This window comes from Muntiacus reevesi, chromosome 3 (genome assembly GCF_963930625.1).
Source record: "Muntiacus reevesi chromosome 3, mMunRee1.1, whole genome shotgun sequence".
NCBI lineage: Eukaryota > Metazoa > Chordata > Mammalia > Artiodactyla > Cervidae > Muntiacus > Muntiacus reevesi.
Genome location: NC_089251.1, coordinates 166,834,809 through 166,857,095, shown reverse-complemented (window position 1 = coordinate 166,857,095; position 22,287 = coordinate 166,834,809). Strand labels below are relative to the sequence as shown.

The window sequence follows — 22,287 nt, the reverse complement described above, 5'->3', positions numbered from 1 at the left end:
AGTGAGAGGTGGCCTTCACTAGATGGGACACAACAGCTTAGGAACTGGAGACCTCAATGGTTTGACCAACTCTCCCCTTCCTTCCCAGGCATCAACCTCTCTCAGCAACCCAAGGGAAAGGCCAGCAGCTGGAAAGGGTGCCCGAGGAGCCAAGGACAAAGCCCCACCTAGTGCCCCAGGGTGCATGGACCCCTCAAAGGCTTTCCTGGGTCATCAGGAGGGAGGTTAAGGGGGTGCAGTGCCAGGGGTATGCAGGCAACCCAGGGAGTAGGCAGTGTGCCAGGGCTCACAGTTAAAGGAAAAGGAGGAATGTGGTCATGAATTATGTAACCCGTAGGCTCCTCTGTCTCTGGGGGGAGCCGGACTGTGTTCTTCCAGAGGAGGACCGTGGGAGGAGCTGGCGGAGGATGCGCGTGCTGTTGCCATGCGCCGGGCGCCCGCAGCTGAGCTGGGATGGGAGGCCCAGCCCTGCTGTCATGGGCCCAAGCAGGCTGCGGGGGAGGCCCGGATTGCCTGCGGTTGCACTCAGGCAAGCCTCAGAGGGCATAAAAATCTGTTATTAAACATCCCGATGCTAACAGCACGAGTCTGTATTTATCCAGCGCTCTGCCAAAAGCCCAAGCCTTTATCCAGGAGACCAGAACGGTTGATCTTAACACCTTTGAACAGATGGAAAGTGCACGAATGGGAGACACAGGAATAGCAAAGCAAGCCATACCTCTCCTGCGCTCACCTTGGCCCTGAAAGGACATAATGTGTAAAGGGGAACTGTCAAGAGAAACATCGCAATCTCTTCAGAAGTCAATGTACCTTTAATTTCAAAAGTACAACTGAGTACCATTTTCTAGACAGATGATTCCCCCCGTCATATCTCTTGCTGTTCTTTGGAAAGCTTCTGTTATTTCTCTTCCATCTGTTATTTTCATTTATTTCAGCTAGATTTTTCCAAATTGGAGGATCTTATTTTGGGAATGATATATTCCAGAGATGTTACCCCATTTAAAGAGAACGATTGTTGTTTTTTTTTTTTTTTTTCAACTTGGAAGAGTATATTATGGGTCCAGGGGCAGGTATTTTTTTCTAGGTTCAGAGATTAAGAGTCTTCTCTGTAGAAGCAGTGGCTCTGGAGCTCCTGAGGAGCACGGCGGGTGAGAGATGGGCATGTTTGGCAGTCCTCACGCTCTGCCCTTGGTAAGGGGCCCTCCCAGAACATTAAGCCCCTGTGAGGAAGGCCTTCCATCAGGCCCAATGCTCCCTCCTGGATTTTGGCACTCAGAGGAACTGAGTTAGAAATAACCACATATCTGTGATAACCCAGCGTTCTCAGAAGGACTGGAACATGAGAAAATCAGAGAAGAGGAAAGCGTGTACCTACTTGGAGCCTGGTGATCAGAGGTAGAAAAGGATGCGACAGCAAAGGAGGGCAGAGAATGAAGAGATGCCTCAAGGTCACTTCACACCCCGGGGAGGAGGGAGAAAACAGCAGGACACCCGGACTGCCCACCCATAAGAGACATGAGAATTTTGAGGCCCCTCCCAGATGTTAAAACGTAGAATATGCGACATTTATCTCAGGACACTTCTCTCCAGTCATTCCCCTTCCACACACAGCCTACTCTGGGCCCTACCAGGATGGATCACCGCTGAATGCCACGTGCCGCGCGCTTCCCCGGAAACATACTTTGTCTGTGATGCCTGCCTCCGTGGCGTCTGCTCTTCTCTGCGCCTGGCAGACAGACTCCTGCTCATCTCCTCCAAGCCAGCAGAAATGTCATCTTCTGTGAAGCCTTCTCCAGCTCGCAGTCCACAGTTGTTACGGGTTCCCCCAGCAGTTTTCCCTGCACACAGCCCCCATCTCACTTGTGCACTGAAGATGTCTTATCCTGTTTTCCCCTCTGGACTGTGCTAAATTTGCGTGTTCCATCCGTGTTTGCAGGTGGGAGGAATGAAGGTCACCCAAGACGGGAGAAAGTATGTTGCAGTAAGGAGTCACACAGCCTAGAATCAAGGAGCCAAAAGCTAGTTGACTGTTTCAGCTTCGTCACTGGTGTTATTTTAGTGACAATGTCTGCTGACATTCTCATTAAATGCCTCTGTGCTTCTCACTGCAACTTGGTAGAAAAATCATAAGACTCAGACCCAAGAGACATCATTCCTAATATTGCTTCTGCCATTAACTGGTTGAATGTTGTCCTGAAATTTACTCACTGTCAGTTTCCTCAGCTGTCAAAGTCATTGGTGTTATTTTTTCCTCTACTTTATCTCACATGTTTTGAGGTTTAGGAAAAAAAAAAAGAACTAATCGATGTGACAGAATTTAGTGGTTGTACAGGGAAATGATAGTCTCATTGAATTTCCTTAAATTCTGCTTCGTCTTCTCCTCTAACCAAGCTTCTGCTATAAATGTGCCAACAATAATACTAATACTAATAATAAAATGCAAAATATTTCATTGTAGCTCAAAAGCTCTTGCTTTTGTTGTTTGCTTGTATATTGTAGGTATTAAGGATGTTCACAATAAATTGTTTAGAAAAGGGCATATTAGCATATGAAATAAAATGCTGTCATTTTAAGGTGTGCTTCTGAAAAAACAGCGAACTTCAATGTTGGGAAGGGGAGGAACTGGAAATCTACTAGCCCAACCTTCTATCCTGTGATGAGGAAATCTGGGCCAAAAGAGGTCACATGGGTTTTGTGAATTAGATACAGGCTAAGATTCAAACCCATTGCCTAGTCTGTGCTCCATGGCCCACAATGGGCAAAGAGAAGTGCCCAGGAAAAGGGGCATTGGTCGTACCACGCAACCCAGATGGGTGGGGGCCTGTTGGGCCAGTCTGCAGCCAGGCAGGCTTCAGAGCAAGGCACTGCTGTCTTCAGTCCCCCTTCCTCCCTCTGACCAGCACACTGGCTTCGATGCCCCTCCTCTGACAGTAACCCCCTCCCTCCACCAGCCCATGTCCGTGTGACCGGCCCTTTCACATCCTTCACGTCTTTGCGTCAATATCACCTTCTCATTGAGGATGCCCTTTGCCCTTTTAAAACTTCAGCCCCTCTCCAAGCCTCATGCTTTTCCATTACCAGCTTTACTTTTCTCCACAGCATTTTACCGACCCAGTGGAGATGAGTTAGAGCCAACCCCAGAGAAGTGAAGGCCAGGGAAGCTGGTGTGCTGCAGTCCGTGGGGTTGCAGAGTTGGACCCGACTGAGTGACTGGATCACAAAAACAGCATTTTATTTCTTTGTTTGTTAATTGTCTGCCTCTTTCCCTCACTGGTAAGCTCCATGAGGACAAAGAAACTTGTCTATTTTGGTTACCACCATACCTCCAGGGCCTGGAACAGTGCCTGCACTGGCTCAAAAATAATTCTTGAGTGGATGCATGAATGAAGGATGACCTGCTGCAGCAATTCTTTTTGAGAGACAGTGAGAGCGTGTTATTCCTCATCTGTGTCCTCTCTAAGTAAGAGCCTTGTCACTAATCACCCGGAGGGTTCCTCAGTCCCCAATGCCGCGTCAACCAAAACTGAGACTTGACTCATTATGCAAAGCTCAGAGGACTTATCTTTGGAAAACTGCCACCATTCCCATTACCTGATCAGGCGATAGCTTTTAGATTGTGTGTGTGCTGTGTGCTCAGCTGTATCTGAGTCTTTGCAGCCCCATAGACTGTAACCCCCCAGGTTCCTCTGTCCATGGGATTCTCCAGGCAAGAATACTGGAGTAGGTTGCCATTTCCTCCTCCAGGGGCTCTTCCTGACCCAGGGATCAAACTCATGTCTCTTGAGTCTCCTTCACTGGCAGGGTTCTTTACCACTAATGTCACCTGGGAAGCCCACTTTTCAGTTACTAAGGTTAACCATGGCTTCCATGGTGGCTCAGAGGTTAAAGCGTCTGCCTGCAGTACAGGAGACCTGGGTTCGATTCCTGAGTCAGGAAGGTCCCCTGGAGAAGGAAATGGCAACCCACTCCAGTATTCTTGCCTGGAGAATCCCATGGATGGAGAAGCCTGGTAGGCTACAGTCCATGGGGTCGCAGAGTCGGACATGACTGAGCGACTTCACTTCAAGGTTAACCAAAACAGCCTAAACTTTTCTGAACATCACATCCCCTTTTGATGATTTACCGGGGGCTCCAGAATCTTATAGACTTTAGTTCTTGCTAAGAGTAGAGAGACTTATTTGAATTTGAACATAAAGGTTATTATTAATTTCAATTCACTCCTGATATAAATGCATTCAATGGCCACTGACAGATGATACACCTGTCAACACCCAGAGGCATCAAAATGGAGGTGGAGAGCCAGGATTTGCCAAGCCAGGCATCATCACCAGGAGCTGCAGCCACAGAAGTACTGACCAGAATGCAGGGACAGAGGAATTTTTCTGATCTAGCAGGTCTCAGCAGAAGCAAGACAGACAAATGGGACCTGCCAGCAGTGAGACGTCATTTGAGTAGAACCAGGTATGAGCTGAAGAATCTGGACAGTTCAATGGTGAGAGCAAGAATTCAGGGATTTACAACAAAGAACCTCTCAAGCAGGTTCTTGGTGAGCTTTCTTGAGCCAAAGACAGAGTCTTAAAGGTAGTCAGTTGCCAAAGATAAGAAGATGAGTATGGATGCTGGTGAGATAACCAACTCCCTGGTTTGCCTGGGACCTTCCTCATTTCAGCATTGAAAGTGCCAAGTCTCAGTAAGCACCTCCATTCCAGGCAAACCAGGGCAATCAGGCTCCCTGAGTGCTAGGCAGGATGGAAATAAGAACAGAGGGGGATCCCTCTTAGAGGCTTCATCTCAGACACACAAGGGCAGCAGCTGAGAGCAAAGGGGTGGGACACACTAAGGAGACTGGCAGAGAATGCTAAGGGAAGAACTGCCTCAACGAGGAAGGAGAAAAAGATGGTCAGACTGTGTTGAGAAGGGGAACCTGATGGTGCTTGAGGGGCTTCTCCAAAGGCCTTAATAAAATCCAGATAAATGGATGTGGTCAAGATAGTCATGCTGAGGTTCAGTCGTCTCGTGTCCTTCAGAAAGGAAAGAATGATTCTACTTACACTTTCCTAATTTAAATTAGAGTTTGATCCATCCAATTCACCCTCCGTGTCTATGTCTTACCCTGCGGTAAGCATCGTGGAAATAGATTCAGTCTTCTTTAGGTCACTGCAGCAGCTCAGGACACGAGTGTCTCCTAAATCTCTCTGCCCTGAAACCCCTTAGATTTCCCAGCATCCCTAACTCACAAGGAAAGTATTGGAAAACGGCTTTCCTGCTAAGAACAGAAAGTAATAACCTATTTTCTTTGTTTCGATCGACCCATGACATATCAAAACTGATTAAATTAATCTGTTGTACTTCAAATGCTTTATTACCAGTCATGTTTATCCACACTTAATGGAATATACATCAGAGGCTGTTTTTCAATAGCAGTGATGGATTTTCCCCCTGCCAGTACTTTTCAATTTATTTTATCTTCCAGCAGCAGAACCCTTTCATTCAAACAGAAGTGTACATGGTAGTCTGATACGTAAAGTACATAAAGTAGACAAAATTTGATCTGTTATGAGAAAAGTAGGTAGTGGGATCAGGAACCATCTTATATTCCTTGGCAGCACATGAGAGATCTCTGTGGAATCCTACCAGTTCCGAGGGCAGAGTTTGCAGACCTCTGCCCCAGGCATTCAGGCAAAACAAACCAATGCATGCACAAGAGAGCTTGTGGTAACAAGGAAAAAGCTTCATTATGCACAGACAGTATATATATCATGAGTGCTGCATGCTAACCATCTGAGCCCTTAGTCAAAGGAGCTATCTTGGAAAAGCATATGCATTAATTATAAAATAAGACTGAAGGATAAGTTGGGCCTTTTTAGGAGAGAAAATATTTTGTTAAAAATACTAATAGCAATAAAATCCATTAATAAGAGCAGCCAAATGCCAACACTGGCAGCTCCTGACTCAGAGTTGTTTGGAGCCCTTCTGTTCCAGACTCTGCCAACCATGACCTCTCAAAAAAGTTCTAAAGGAGTCTGGAATGAGCTGTTGAGAGTGGTCAACCATTCTGCTATGGGCAACCGGAATTTAGATACACATAATAGTTGTGACGTCCATGCACAGGAAGAATCAAGCCCTAAATGAATAAGAAGAAATTTTGTTCTAGGATTGCTCTTAACCTTCTCCATAGTAAATGTGGTCAAGTAGGTACCTCTCCTTGACTGCTCTGAGCTGAATGTGTCTTTTGGTCACTGTTTAATCACCAATGCAGTGAGAATTAGAAACGTGGAGATAAAATAAACTACTTGTTAAAGTTACCATTAGGATGAGGGAATAGTTTCTGGTACTATGATGACTTAATTTTGTATAACATGTTTTGTTTTGTTTAAAAAAATAAAAACAACTGTCATTCCAAAAATAAATGAGGAAAATAAAGAGAGCCCACCTCAAGCCTATAAAGGACCTACTCTACTCTGGATTCTATTGTGGTGTCTTCTTGTTTTCATGGATAAAATCTAATTATCTGCACTATGCATTCTAAATATAATACACTGATATGTGGCTTTCTCTATACACAAATTGAGATGTGGCAGTCCAGTAAGGAATTACAAATCTAGAACTTACGTTCTCTATTAGATCTGAATTATTTAGGGTTAGGTTAGGTTGTGTGTGGGCTTCCCTGATAGTTCAGTTGGTAAAGAATCTGCCTGAAATGCAGGAAACACCGGATCGATTCCTGGGGAAGATTCTCTGGAGAAAGGTTAGGCTACCCACTCTAGTATTCTTAGGCTTCCCTTGTGGCTCAGCTGGTAAAGAATCTGCCTGCAATGTGGGAGACCTGGGTTTGATCCCTGGGTTGGGAAGATCCCCTGGAGAAGGGAAAGACTACCAACTCCAGTATTCTGGCCTGGAGAATTCCATGGACTGTACAGTCTCAGTTCAGTTCAGTAACTCAGTCGTGTCCAACTCTTTGCGACCCCATGAACCACAGCACACCAGGCCTCCCTGTTCATCACAAACTCCCGGAGTTCACCCAAACTCATGTCAATTGAGTTGGTGATACCATCCAACCATCTCATCCTCTGTCGACCCCTTCTCCTCCTGCCCTCAATCTTTCCCACCATCAGGGTCTTTTCAAATGAGTCAGCTCTTTGCATCAGGTGGCCAAAGTACTGGAGTCTCAGCTTCAACATTAGTCCTTCCAATGAACACCCAGGACTGATTCCCTTTAGGATGGATTGGTTGGATATCCCTTCAATCCAAGGGTCTTTAAGAGTCTTCTCCAATGCCACAGTTCAGAATTCTTCAGTGTTCAGGTTTCTTTATAGTCCAACTCTCACATCCATACATGGGTACTGGAAAAACCATAGCCTTGACTAGATGGACCTTTGTTGGCAAAGTAATGTCTCTGCTTTTTAATATGCTGTCTAGGTTGGTCAAAACTTTCCTTCCAAGGAGTAAGCGTCTTCTAATTTCATGGCTGCAATCATCATCTGCAGTGATTTTGGAGCCCAGAAAAATAAGATCAGCCACTGTTTCCACTGTTTCCCCATCTATTTGTATAGTCTATGGAGTCTCAAAGAGTCAGACATGACTGAGCGACTTTCTCTTTCACTTTGGTTATATGTGACAGAAAATACATACATACACACATAATGGTGGCTTAAAAGATAAAAATTGCTTTCTTCCTTATGCAAATGAAGCTTGATGATCCTTTCAGCTCACACTCCTCATTCCTCATCCTCAGAATCCAAGATGGCAGCATGCATCTTCTAGGCAGCCAAATAGAGACAAGGATGAAGATGCAGAGAGCAAGGATGAGTGTCAGCTGTCTCTTCAGAATGTTTTCCAAAACCTGCCTTGGACACTGCTGCTTTTATGCCATTGACCACAAAATCCCTCATCTGCAATGGTGGTGTCTGACTAGGGGCACTGCTTACCTCACTGGAAATGTTACAGAAATTATAAAATTGGAATAATTCTGGACTCTGAAATACATCTGGCATGAACATTTTTCAGAAAAAGGATTGTGGCAAAATACTGACAAATTTCCATTTAAAAGTCTAGTGGTGAATAAAAATAATATCATTACTAATATGATCTATTATTTTACTGTGCTAAGTCACCCCAGGCATGTCTGAACCCCATGGACTGTAGCCTGTCATGGACTCTGTAACCCCATGGACTCTTTGCGACCCCAAGGACTGTAGCCTGCCATGCTCCTCTGTCCATATGATGGTGGTAATATATGTGAGGTCTCTAACGCTTTTCCAGATCAGCATTTCTAAAACATAACATTCCATCCTAGACACATCCCTATCATAACAGAGGGGCACCTTGACTGATTCGTCATGGGTTGTGCCACCCGTACTGTGAGTGAGGGTCTCCCAGGAGGTTTTGACAGCTTGGAAACTGAAAGTGTATCTTCTGAAAGGAGATTGGGATATGGAAGCAAATTATCACTGTGTTTCTGTGGGATTATTTTAGGGATTCCCTTCAAATATGTCAAAACGAAGTAAACATCTTTTCCTAGAAGAGGGAGCTGAGATGTCAATGAAGATCTAAATTTTAATAATGTACAAAAAGGCACAGTTGATATATGTGGTTTTCATTTAGAATAAAATATTTTATTTTCTGAGGTTCTCAGAGAGTTCATCAAAGCAGGTCTGAGAGGCCCTCATGAGGCAGCTGTTTCCAGTGTCTGGTTTTAAGAGTTTTCTTTCTTGCTTTGTATTATTTTCTATAGGTTACTCCCCAGCCTTTAGCTAAGGCTAAAGTAGTAAGGTTTAGCCAGAAGTAAGGTTCAGCCTGAGAATTCAGCTCCAAGGGTATGGATTACGATCAGCACAAAGAAAAATGGAAGCATTGGGTACTGAATCCCAGGCCAACTGGCCAGTGTCAATAGGCAGGCTTTGAGGAACATGAAAGCCTTCTTTAGAGAGCCCCAGAAATGCCTAGAAAAGCCCCTAAATACCAGCCATTGTCAAAGTGATGAGGGAAATAAAAATGCACTGGGGGCTCCCCACTGAGATGGAAATTGGATGCACATCTTGGGTGAATTTGATAAAGCAGTTGGTAAATGGCTCCTCCGGAGCGTCTGCACAGGAGTTGATTTGCAGAAAAAACAATAGAGAGAATCAAGTATGTGGTTCTGAGTCTGGCTCTGGCCCCACAGACCAAGGTTGACCCTTGAGATGAAGAAAACATTGCCCCCATCGCTACACAGAACACAGGACCTTCTGGGGCCAGTAGGGGTGGCATGAGAAGACATTTGAGGCCTTGAGGAGTTGGAACCTGGATAGGGCTCCTACACAGCCCTAGTCCCTATTGTACGGATTCCACAAAAGTGCAAGCAGGGAGGCCTGGTGGGTGACATCCACCCACAGGAGGCATTTCCGGAGGCCAAGAACGTCAAGAAGAGATTCCATCAGGAAAGCTGAGGTTCTGCATCAGCCAGCGGAATCTACACTAAACCCTTCGCATGGCTTCATCTGAAACCTAGCAGGGGCCCAGGGGATGTTAAGGTCACCAAAACAGAAAGATTGGTCCATAGGGGCCAGGAACGCACAATCCAGAAGTGGAGGAGCCATGTGATAGATTGTAGAACCCCATAAAGTGCTAAACGAGGTGCATAGAAAACACCGTGAGAACAGAGAGGAAGGCGCAATGGACGGCATGTCAGTTACGAGATCAGAGAAGACCTCAAGGTAATGCTTGAAAGGACGAAGAAGAAATGATAGATGAAGCGAGGGTATCTCTGATGGGGCCACAGTGTGTCCCCGGAGCTCAAGGCTGGACAGAGCCTGAAAGCAGCTGGAAGGAGATCCCTGTCGCCAGAACCTGGGGTGGCCGTGGACTGGCTACTGAGGAGTTTTCATCATGATCACCATGACAGTCTAGAAAAAAAATTCTTGTTGCATAATATTGGGAACACAGGGGAGAGAACTGAGCAGGAGACACGTTAGAAAACCATTTCAGGGCACAGGTGAGAGTAAAGGCCTAAACCAAGAGTGATCTCCTTCTTGATTTAAGATACAAAGTAGATAAACAACAAGGTCCTACTGTACAGTACAGGGAAATACATTCAATATCCTGTGATAAACTATAATGGAAAAATATGATAAAGAATGCATATATATGTGTATATGTACAACAGAATCACTTTGCTGATAGCAGGAATTAATGCAACATTGTAAATCAACTAAATTTGAAAAAAAATTTTAATAAAAGAAAACAAAAAGATACAAAATAGAGGCCATTTCCTAGGTTAAATCCCCCACATCTCCTTCTCCCCAGGGGACTGCTAGGCTATGCCCTAAAAACATTTGCTTTCCTGAGTTTGAAAGACAGTGTGTGAACAACAATCTGTCCCAGGAGTCTATCATTGTCATAAAGGTTTGGAGTCAGATGGGGCTAGGGGGCTTGATGCTAACCCCAGTGGACAGATCTCCTTACAGATAAAGTTTTCTGTTGGAAGACCATTTAAAGAAACTGAAATTTATGCTAAGGAAGAGTGTTTTGCTAAACGGTTTGAAGTTTCCTATGGGTCTTCCTGAGTCATCAACTGAATCACTCCACCTGCTCGATTTTATTATTAATTTTTTAAAAAAGGTCTGATAACAATAGATTCAAAATTATGTTACATGTTTTGATTTCTTTCCTCCCATTGTATAATTCTCTCATTTTGCCCACATTTTGGCAGTTACTCTCACTATCCATGCAACAATGAGAAACATTCTTTTAAAAATATTTCCAACCCCCTCACATTCACATGAAATCGTTTCAATTCTAACTTGTTTCACTTCTTATATAAGATCCATTGCTGTCTAATATTAGATCATTGTATTATACATGACTAACTTCTACTGCATGGTAGAAACTTGAAAGCTTCCTGATTTGAGCACTTCTTTAAAGCCAAAAAGTAAAAGCATTCATAAATGTGAATAATCAACTCTGATTTAATAATTTAATTATTTGTTAGATGCTGACTTCTTTTTTTAACTTAAAATTTGATCACTTTGAAAAGAAAAATGTTTGCTGTAATTATTCATATGCGCATGTGTGGTTGTGCATTTGTGCTATAAATCTAGAGATCTGATCATCTAATTTGGATGTGAGAGTTGGACTATAAAGAAAGCTGAGTGCAGAATAATTAATGTTTTTTTTTTAATTTTTTTTTAAACTGATGCTTTTGAACTGTGGTGTTGGAGAAGACACTTGAGAGTCCCTTGGACTGCAAGGAGATCCAACCAGTCCATCCTAAAGGAGATCAGTCCTAGGTGTTCATTGGTAGGACTGATGTTGAAGCTGAAACTCCAATATTTCTGCCACCTGATGCAAAGAGCTGACTTATTTGAAAAGACCCTGATGGTGGGAAAGATTGAGGGCAGGAGGAGAAGGGGACAACAGAGGATGAGATGGTTGGATGGCATCCCCGACTCAATGGACATAGGTTTAGGTGAATTCCGGGAGTTGGTGATGGGCAGGGAGGCCTGACATGCTGCAGTTCACGGGGTTACAAAGAGTCGTACACGACTGAGTGACTGAACTGAACTGAACTGAACTGATGATGTAATTAGTGCTCAACATTTGATAGAACTGAAATAAGAAACCCTACTTACCCTCACCTGTCCTTCAGGTGTGAACTTAAAGAGTAGTTAACTATAAAAAAAAAAAAAAAGAAGAAGAAGGAAATCACAGTGCTGCAGAGACATTCCACTTGAGTGAATGTTTTCTCCTAACCTTCAAAATATGGGTAAAACTGTCTTGACACTGAACATTGACTACTACCTTGGAATCAAAAGTGTGAAATAATGTTTGTCACTAATTTTGCCAAGTCCATATCAAATTGTCATGGTGATAATAGTCTGAAAGATTACATATATAGGTTTAAAGTGAACTCGGAAGAGAGAGAATTCCTTTAAGAAAGTGGATCTGATTTCCTTTCACATAGGTTTAGAAGAGAGGAGAACAGGAATGTGGAGGGCTAGGAGGAGGAGAGGAGGCAGCTTCTTTTCCTCCTGGGGTGTTGAGTTTGGTGTAGCTGGCAGTCGTCAGATGCTATGACTTTCTCCAATGACCAGATTTGCAATTTGCCCCTCAGGCCACTAGACTCCCAGTCTGGATCAAGTTTCCTTACCCCATGAAAGGAAGCACCTGCAGTTAAGCCAATATAACAAACCTCCTAAAAATGAGAGATTCTCTTACACGAAGTTCTAGTGTATACCAATTTATTTCAACATGGCTTTGAGGCATCTTCAACATTTTAACATTTCATTCCAACTGAAAAAGATTGCATCTCAGCCTTCAGCTGTGGAGTGGCTGAGTTGCGAGGAGGTGGGGGGATGAAAGTGGCAGAAAAGAAAAATAGGAAAAGTCAACTCATGCTTAGAAGCACACTTTAATGATAGCTATGAGGAAAAAAAAAAAACTTAAGATGTGTATGGAACTAAAGATTTTCCCAGCTAAAGCATTCAGCTACCTTGCATTTGGGGGGAATTTTAGAGGTTGGGAGAGCCCAGGGGGCGGGGCGGGGGGGGGGGCAGGACTGGGAAAATATCCCAAGAATATCCAAGAGGCATTGAGTCTCTTGTAAAAAGATTGTATAGAAAAAAAAAAAAAAAACAGCGCATCTTAATATATACATCTTTGAAAGAAAAAATAAAGCAAAACAAAATAATCTCCTTGAAAAATCCTGGAAAGTGTCTAGCAGAAAAGAAGTGGCTGAAAGGAGATGTACAAATGTATGAGTCGGTATTTTTGTCATTTTATTTATGAGGACACTGAGGTTTAGAAAGTTTAGGACCCAGAGTCATCCATCTGCTATAAATGTAAAATGGCACTTAGATTGCCTTTTCTTAGTGGGCTGTCTTTTTTAGACAATTTTATTTATTTATTTATTTATTTTTGGCTGTGTTGGGTCTTCGCTGCTGCAGAGGCTCTTCTCTAGTTGCGGGGAGTGGGGCCACCCCCCAGCTGTGGTGTGGGGGCCTCTCTTGCTGCAGAACATGGGCTCTGGGGCCCTCAGGCTTCAGTAGCTGCACTGCAAGGTCTCAGGAGTTGTGGCTCCTGGGCTCTAGAGCATGGGTCTAATAGCTATGCCCCATGTGGGATCTTCCTGGATCAGGGATCAAATACCTGTGTCTCTTATTGGCAGGCAGATGTTTTTTTTTTTTAACCATTGACCACCAGGGAAGCCCAGTGTGCTCTCTTTATTGTTTTATTCAAGTAGAAACAACAAAGATTTTCATAGACATGAGACTGGCTATGGTTCTTTAAATCCTATTTTCTGCCCAAGACCTAACATTCTCATCCTACAACTTCCCTTCCCAGTAGAAATCTCAAATCCCTAGCCCAAGTTTGGGTAAGGACCACACCTCACTCAATCTTAACCCAAAACAACTATATTAAAGGAGTATAATTATTGACAGGTTACTATTAATAAGAAGTTATTTACTATGAATAGCCAGTTATTAATAATAGTGGATGTGGATGTGTGACTGGTTATGGAAGTGAAATGCAATGCTGTAACAACAATATTGCATAGGAATCTGGAATGTTAGGTCTAGGAATCAAGGTAAATTAGAAGTGGTCAAACAGGGGATGGCAAGAGTGAACATCAACATGTTAGGAATCAGTGAACTAAAGTGGACTGGAATGGGAAAATTTAATTCAGATGACCATTATATCTACTCCTGTGGGTAAGAATCCCTTAGAAGAAATGGAGTAGCCATCATAGTCAACAAAAGAGTCTGAAATGCAGTACTTGGGTGCAATCTCAAAAATGACAGAATGATCTCTGTTCATTTCCAAAACAAACCATTCAATATCACAGTAACCCAAGTCTATGCCCAACCACTAATGCCAAAGAAGCTGAAATTGAACAGTTCTATGAAGACCTACAAGACATCCTAGAATTAACACCAAAAAAAGATGTCCTTTTCATCACAGGGGACGGGAATGCAAAAGTAGGAAGTCAAAAGATACCTGGAGTAACAGGCAAGTTTGGTCTTGGAGTACAAAATGAAGCAGGGCAAAGGCTAACAGAGTTTTGCCAAGAGAACTCACTGATCATAGCAAACACCTTCTTCCAACAACACAAGAGACTGCTCTACACATGAACATCATCAGATGGTCAGTAACAAAACCAAACTGATCATATTCTTTGTAGCAAACGATGGAGAAGTTCTATAGAGTCAGCAAAAACAAGACTGGGAGTTGACTGTGGCTCAGATCATGAACTCCTTATTGCCAAATTCAGACTGAAATTGAAGAAAGTAGGGAAAACCACTAGACCATTCAGGTATGACCTAAATCAAAACCCTTACAATTATATAGTGGAAGTGAGAAATAGATTCAAGGGATTAGATCTGATAGGCAGAGTGCCTGAAGGACTATGATAGAGGTTCATGATATTGTACAGGAGGCAGTGATTAAGATCATCCCCAAGAAAAAGAAATGCAAAAAGGCAAAATGGTTGTCTGAAGAGGCCTTACAAACAGCTGAGAAAAGAAGAGATGCAAAAGACAAAGGACAAAAGGAACAATAAGCCCAACTGAAGGCAGATTCCAAAGAATAGCAAGGAGGCATAAGAAAGCCTTCCTCAAATATCAGTGTAAAGAAATAGAGGAAAACAATAGAATGGGAAAGACTAGAGATCTCTTCAAGAAAGTTAGAGATACCAAGGGAACATTTCACATAAAGATGGGCACAGTAAAGGACAGAAAGAGTATGGACCTAACATAAGCAGAAGATATTAAGAAGAAGTGGCAAGAAGACACAGAAGAACTACATGGAAAAGATCTTGACCCAGATAACCACGATGGTGTGATCACTCCCCTAGAGCCAGACATTCTGGAATACAAAGTCAATTGGGTCTTAGGAAGCATCACTATGAACAAAGCTAGTGGAGGTGATGGAATTCCAGCTGAACTATTTCAAATCCTAAAAGATGATGCTAGTAAGGTGTTTCACTCAATATGCCAGCAAATTTGGAAAACTCAGCAGTGGCCACAGGACTGGAAAAGGTCAGTTTTCATTCCAATCCCAAAGAAAGGCAATCCCAAAGAATGCTCAAACTACCACACAATTGCACTCATCTCACATGCTAGCAAAGTAGTGCTCAAAATTCTCCAAGCCAGGCTTCAACAGTATGTGAACCATGAACTTCCAGATGTTCAAGCTGGATTTAGAAACAGTAAAGGAACCAGAAATCAAATTGCCAACATCCGTTGGATCATCAAAAAAGCAAGAGAGTTCCAAAAAGCACTTACTTCTGCTTTATTGACTACACCAAAGCTTTTGAGTGTTTGGATCACAACAAAGTGTGGAAAATTCTGAAAGAGATGGGAATACCAGGCCATCTGACCTTCCTCCTGAGAAACCTGTATGCAGGTCAAGAAGCAGGTCAAGAACCAGACATGTAACAACAGACTGGTTCCAAATTGAGATCAAGGCTGTATATTGTCACCTTGCTTATTTAACTTCTATGCAGAGTATATCATATGAAATGTCAGACTGGATGAAGCACAAGCTGGAATCAAGATTGCTGGAAGAAATATCAATAACCTCAGATATGCAGAAGACACCACCCTTCTGGCAGAAAGCAAAGAAGAACTAAAGAGCCTCTTGATGAAAGTGAAAGAGGAGAGTGAAAAAGTTGGCTTAAAACTCAACATTCCAAAATCTAAGATCACGGCATCTGGTCCCATCACTTCATGGCAAATAAATGGGGAAACAATGGAAACAGCGACAGACTTTATTTTCTTGGGCTCCAAAATCACTGCAGGTGATGACTGACTGCAGCCATGAAATTAAAATATGCTTGCTCCTAGAAAGAAAAGCTATGACCAACCTAGGCAGCATATTAAAAAGCAGAGACACTACTTTGCTGGCAAAGATCGCTCTAGTCAAACCTATGGTTTTTCCATTAGTCATGTATGGATGTGAGAGTTGGACCATAAAGAAAACTGAGTGCCAAAGAATTGATGCTTTTGAACTGTGGTGTTGGAGAAGACTCTTGAGAGTCTCTTGGACTGCAAAGAGATCAAACCAGTCAATCCTAAAGGAAATCAGTCCTGAAAATTCATTGGAAGGACTGATGCTAAAGCTGAAGCTCCAATATTTTGGCTACCTTATGCAAAGAACTAAATTATTGGAAAAGACCCTGATGCTGGGAAAGATTGAAGGCAAGAGGAGAAGGGGACGACAGAGGATGAGATGGTTGGATGGCATCACCAACTCGATGGACATGAGTTTGAACAAGCTCTGGGAGTTGGTGATGGACAGGAAGCCTGGCATGCTGTAGTCCATGGGGTTACAAAGAGTCAGACACAACTGAGCCACTGAACTGAACCAGTTACTATTATCTTCATCTTGATAATTAATATTATTTCTGGAAGCAAGTAGAGCAATGATTTTTATTTCCAATGCCCTGATGAGGCTTCAACGGGCTGGTGATTGTTTAAGATAAAATAACTTATAGATAATGGACCAAAGCCTAAATCATGGCTCTTTGCTTGCTTGTTTCCACATCTCAAGCCTCTCTCCCAAACACTAATGGATAATTTAGAGTGTGTTCTATAAAAATTCAAACCTGTTGTAAAGGCAGGTATCTCTGTAATGAATTTCTATTCCTACTTAATTTCTGCTGAATATAACTTTATGTTTTTGTTTCCCTTTTTTGTGTTTTTCCTCCTGCATCTATAATTGATGCCTCTGAACTTTAAAAAAGATGCTCCAGGGGGAACTATGACAAGCTTACGGATATCAGGAAACTTTGTACAAAAGTCCCTTTGGCATCTCATCCAGCCTTGAGTTTCTCTTCGAACGGGGCAATCTTTTATTGCCTATTAGGTAAAAAGACAAATGAATACATTTAGCCTTAATAGCATTCCTTTTCAACTAGAATGCCTTTGCCATTTCTCTTCTTCCCTTTGTTTTCCCATCAGAATAAAACATTCATCCATTTATTCAGAAATGTACTTTGAGTGCATTTTATTTGCAAGGCACTAGGGGAAAATGAGGTGATGGAGCCAGTTGAACCAATGCTGAGTGGTAGCTTAGTCAGGAGGGCTGTGTCTAGGGATGTTGCTAGACACAGGCCTGAGTCCTTATCTGGTTTGAGTCCTACTTTGTGTAATAATTAGGGAGAAGCCTCTGACAGTCCTTCTACGGAAGGCCAAGACTGAAAATTTAGGGGCTATCCTTTAGCTGTGGGCAAAGGCGAACTATTTATCAGGGAACATGAGTGGGCATCTGTTTTTCTACAGACAAATATGGAGGTAGATCCAAAACATAGAGTTTAAACCAGAAAAAGCATAAAGAAGAAATACCAGAGAAGTGAGAGAACAGAGTCCAAGGACCAGTTTGTCTAAACTGGGATCTTGATGACCAGCAGGTTCCACGTGGCCAGGAACAGCTCAAGAGTAAGCAGGTAGACACTGGAATCACAGGCCCTGGAAGGTTCCACAGCCCCATGTGGCAGACTGCAGTCAGTGTGGACCTGAATGTCAGCTGCGTGATGCGCAATGCCCTGCAGCCTCCTGGACCTGGCTTGGTGCTGGACAAGCTGAGGCCAAGCCATGCTACCCTCAGGTGAACCATCTGGGATCAGACAAAACTATCTGGGAATAGTGTCGACTCAAATAGAGGCCTTCTCAGCTAATGGAAGAACTCTGTAATAAACACAGTTCAAGGGAGGGAGTGATTGGTCCATAAAACCAAGGGCATTATTTCTCAAGAAGTAGAATATCTTTCCTGCCTAGTTTCCATTCACTGCGCTCATGTCAACCCCAGTAGGGAACACGGGCTCTTTCTCTGGATTCCCCAAAGACATGGAGAGATGGAAATAGGAACACACTAAAGTAACAAGTTCAAATTAAATGTTAGACCTTCCTTGTCTTTCTAATTTCTTCTGGTCATGACCATTAAGAGAAATTAAGCATCTCCTCAGATTTCCAGATGGCCCCTCCCATTCTCACCCTTTCTCCTTCCCATCCCCTCTTTTCTGCCTCACCCATCTGCACAAAGTCAAGTTCATTTTTCAGGCAAAGGAGTTCTGCTCTCTCTTGGGGTCACTGTTTCTTCCCAATTCAGTCTCTTGAGCATTCAAATGTGGCAGCATGTGTTCAGCCAAGATATTTCACTTAAACAAAAAGGTATCTGGCCTAAGAATAAATGATGATTCTCCCTTTTGGAGTTAAAGTTAGTTATAATAGCATTCTTTTTACTTTTCTATTACAAACATTTGATTATCCACCCACTTTAGAATTGCAAAACAAGACTAGAACATGAGAGATAAGATGGAAATTTAAATATACACAAACACACACATGTATATACACACACACACACACACACACACACACACACACACACATATATATATATATATATATATATATATATATATATATATAAGAAGGAAGTGTGATTGCTTGGTTCTGTGGTGTGGTTCTGGGATTAGAAGAGCACCAGAATCAAGACCTACTATATATTGAGTTCAGTACATAGAGATTGATGTTATTGTCTTATTTGGCAGTGGCCAGGTCTCCTAAACCTAAGGCAACTCTGCGTCTGTGGGTAGAAGCCAACAAGGAGACTGGCATTAAATAAACATAAGATTGAGTATCCAGACTGACTCTGAGTTTGGGGCTAACTCCATGCTTTCAGTAAAAAATAGCAGAATTGGAAAAACATAATTAATTTGAAATAAAGTATAATGGTTAAATAAAATCCCATTTTGCCAGTCAGTCCTCAGCAGACTACTCTTGGATTCAATCACAATAAATAACTGACATAAAGTAGACATGATTTAAAACATCTATCACTGAGGATATATACTTTTTGAACCATAAGTGAAAGTTGTTCAGTCAGGTCCGACTCTTTGTGACCCCATGATCTATACAGTCCATGGAATTCTCCAGACCAGAATACTGGAGTGGGTAGACTTTCCCTTCTCCAGGGGATCTTCCCAACCTAGGGATCAAACCCATCTCTTGCATTGCAGGCAGATTCTTTACCAGCTGAGCCACAAGGGAAGCCCAAGGATACTGGAGTGGGTAGCCTATCCCTTCTCCAGCAGATCTCCCCAACCCAGGAATCAAACCAGGGTGTCCTGCATTGCAGATGGATTCTTTACCAACTGAGCTATCAGGGAAGCCCTGAACTTTAATTATACACACTATCTTAAATGTTCACATGTCAGAAATCCCATGTAAAGGGAAATTCATAATCAATGTGGATCACTATACATTTTTAAATCATAATGAAATTTGATAAACCTGCAAATTAATTTAGCAGCAGTCATCTTAGGAAAGTGAATGATATGGTGGCAATTTTATTTACTACAGCTAACTTAAGCAGATACTTATGAATTCATTAAGGGGTGAATCATCTTCTATTCAAAAAGTTTGTAGTGAGTATTTAGGACATGTGTTTACCACGGCAAATTAGGGGGAAAATATCACCAAGCTTAGCAGACACTTCAACAATGCTATTCAATTAAAATAAGAAGTTACACGTCCTGGGTCTTTTCTCTCACAAACTCATAATTATGCTAATAAAACAGCATATGTATTTTAATTTCTTACCTAATTTTAACTATGAAATTTGAAAATGTGAACATTATGAACAAAACTTATTGCAACCATATCAACTCAGGAAACTTTAAATACTGGGTTATGCAACTAATTCAATCTTACTTCCTTCTCAAGGGTTTTTAACAACTGTGAAAGAAAGATAAGCAGTCCTGTTTTTCAACTTTGAATTAAAATAACTAAAGATGATTTAAAACAAAATTTTAAATGATAAGCTCAATAATAACAATATTGGAAGGATTCTGCTATCCCAATACCAATCTGAATCAAACAATAAGTCATCAAGATATACCAAATAACATATTCTTTTAGAAATTTCCCTTCCAAAAAAAATCAAAAGCAACAAAAAAGATATATGCACAAATATTCATTGCAGTATTAAAGCAAAGGAAAAAATGGAAACAACCTGTTAAATACAAAAGTGGTTAAATTATGTATTTTTTAGTTGTTGAAATTTTGAGGTAGATTAAGTCATAACCAAAGTTTTTGTTATAGAATGGAGAAGTCCCTGTGGCATAATGACTACTGTAAGATGACTACTAAGCTACAGTTATACTTACTATGGATGAGAAACGAAAAGCAGCTAAGACAAAATAGAAGTGCTATTAAAAGTCTGTCAGGAAAACTGCTTCAACGTGATCCTAGGTGCTTCAAGTGGGGTATTATCTGCTTGTTTTTATGGGAAAAGTATCTATAGGTAATGTAGATGCTGTTTGAAGGAGGAAATAAAAGAATTAGGTGCATGTGTTAAAGGAAAAAGAAATTGTATGGGGAAAATATCTTTACTGACTTATTCCCAAATTAGAACTTAGGAAATAATAAGGGCTAAGCAGATATGATAGCAAACACCTTCTTCCAACAACACAAGAGAAGACTCTACACATGAACATCACCAGATGGTCAACACTGAAATCAGATTGATTATATTCTTTGCAGCCAAAGACGGAGAAGCGCTATACAGTCAGCAAAAACAAGACTGGGAGCTGACTGTGGCTCAAATCATTAACTCCTTCTTGCCAAATTCAGACTTAAATTGAAGAAAGTGGGGAAAACCACTAGACCATTCAGGTATGACCTAAATCAAATCCCTTATGATTATACAGTGGAAGTGAGGAATAGATTTAAGGGCATTAGATTAGACCTGACAGACAGAGTGCCTGACGAACTATGGACGGAGTTTCATGACATTGTACAGGAGACAACGATCAAGATCATCCCCGAGAAGAAGAAAGGCAAAAAAGCAAAATGGCTGCCTGAGGAGGCCTTACAAATAGCTGTGAGAAGAAGAGAAGCGAAAGGCAAAGGAGAAAAGGGAAGATATTTCCATTTGAATGCAGAGTTCCAAAGAACAGCAAGGAGAGATAAGAAAGCCTTCCTCAGCGATCAATGCAAAGAAATAGAGGAAAACAACAGAATGGGAAAGACTAGAGATCTCTTCAAGAAAATTAGAGATAACAAGGGAACATTTCATGCAAAGATCGGCACAATAAAGGACAGATACAGTATGGACCTAACAGAGCAGAAGAAATTAAGAAGAGGTGGCAAGAATACACAGAAAACTATACAAAAAAGATCTTCATGACCCAGATAATCACAACAGTGTGATCACCTAGAGCCAGACATCATGGCATGTAAAGTCAAGTGGGCCTTAGAAAGCATCACTATGAACAAAGCTAGTGGAGGTGATGGAATTCCAGTTGAGCTATTTCAAATCCTAAAAGATGATGCTGTGAAAGTGCTTCACTCAAAATGCCAGCAAATTTGGAAATCTCAGCAGTGACCACAGGCCTGGAAAAGGTCAGTTTTCATTCCATCCCAAAGAAAGGCAATGCCAAAGAATGCTCAGACTACCACACAACTGCACTCATCTCACAAGCTAGTAATGCTCAAAATTCTCTAAGCCAGGCTTCAGCAATATGTGAACCGTGAACTTCCAGATGTTCAAGCTGGTTTTAGAAAAGGTAGAGGAACCAGAGACCAAATTGCCAATATCCTTTGGATCATTGAAAAGCAAGAGAGTTCCAAAAGAACATCTATCTCTGCTCTATTGACTATGCCAAAGCCTTCGACTGTGTGGATCACAATAAACTGTGGAGAATTCTGAAAGAGATGGGAATACCAGACCACCTGATCTGCCTCTTGAGAAATCTGTATGCAGGTCAGGAAGCAACAGTTAAAACTGGACATGGAACAACAGACTGGTTCCAAATAGGAAAAGGAGTACATCAAGATTGTATATTGTCACTCTGCTTATTTTACTTATATGCTGAGTACATCACGAGAAACACTGGGCTGGAGGAAGCACAATCTAGAATCAAGATTGCCGGGAGAAATATCAATAACCTCAAATATGCAGATGACACCACCCTTACGGCAGAAAGTGAAGAGGAACTAAAGAGCCTCTTGATGAAAGTGAAAGAGGAGAGTGAAAAAGTTGGCTTAATGCTCAACATTCAGAAAACTAAGATCATGGCATTCGGTCCCATCACTTCATGGCAAATAGACGGGGAAATAGAGGAAACATTAGCTGACTTTATTTTTTGGGGCTCCAAAATCACTGCAGACGGTGATTTCAGCCATGAAATTAAAAGATGCTTGCTCCTTGGAAGGAAAGATGACCAACCTGGACAGCATATTAAAAAGCAGAGATATTATTTTGCCAACAAAGACCGTCTAGTCAAGGCTATGGTTTTGTTCCAGT

At 41.9% G+C, this 22,287-nt stretch overlaps 1 pseudogene; it reads left to right on the top strand.

The window, feature by feature from the left end:
* Positions 1-4,285: 4,285 nt before the first annotated feature.
* The window catches only part of LOC136164151 (H/ACA ribonucleoprotein complex subunit 1-like), a 66,546-nt pseudogene continuing 48,544 nt past the window's right edge, over positions 4,286-22,287 (top strand).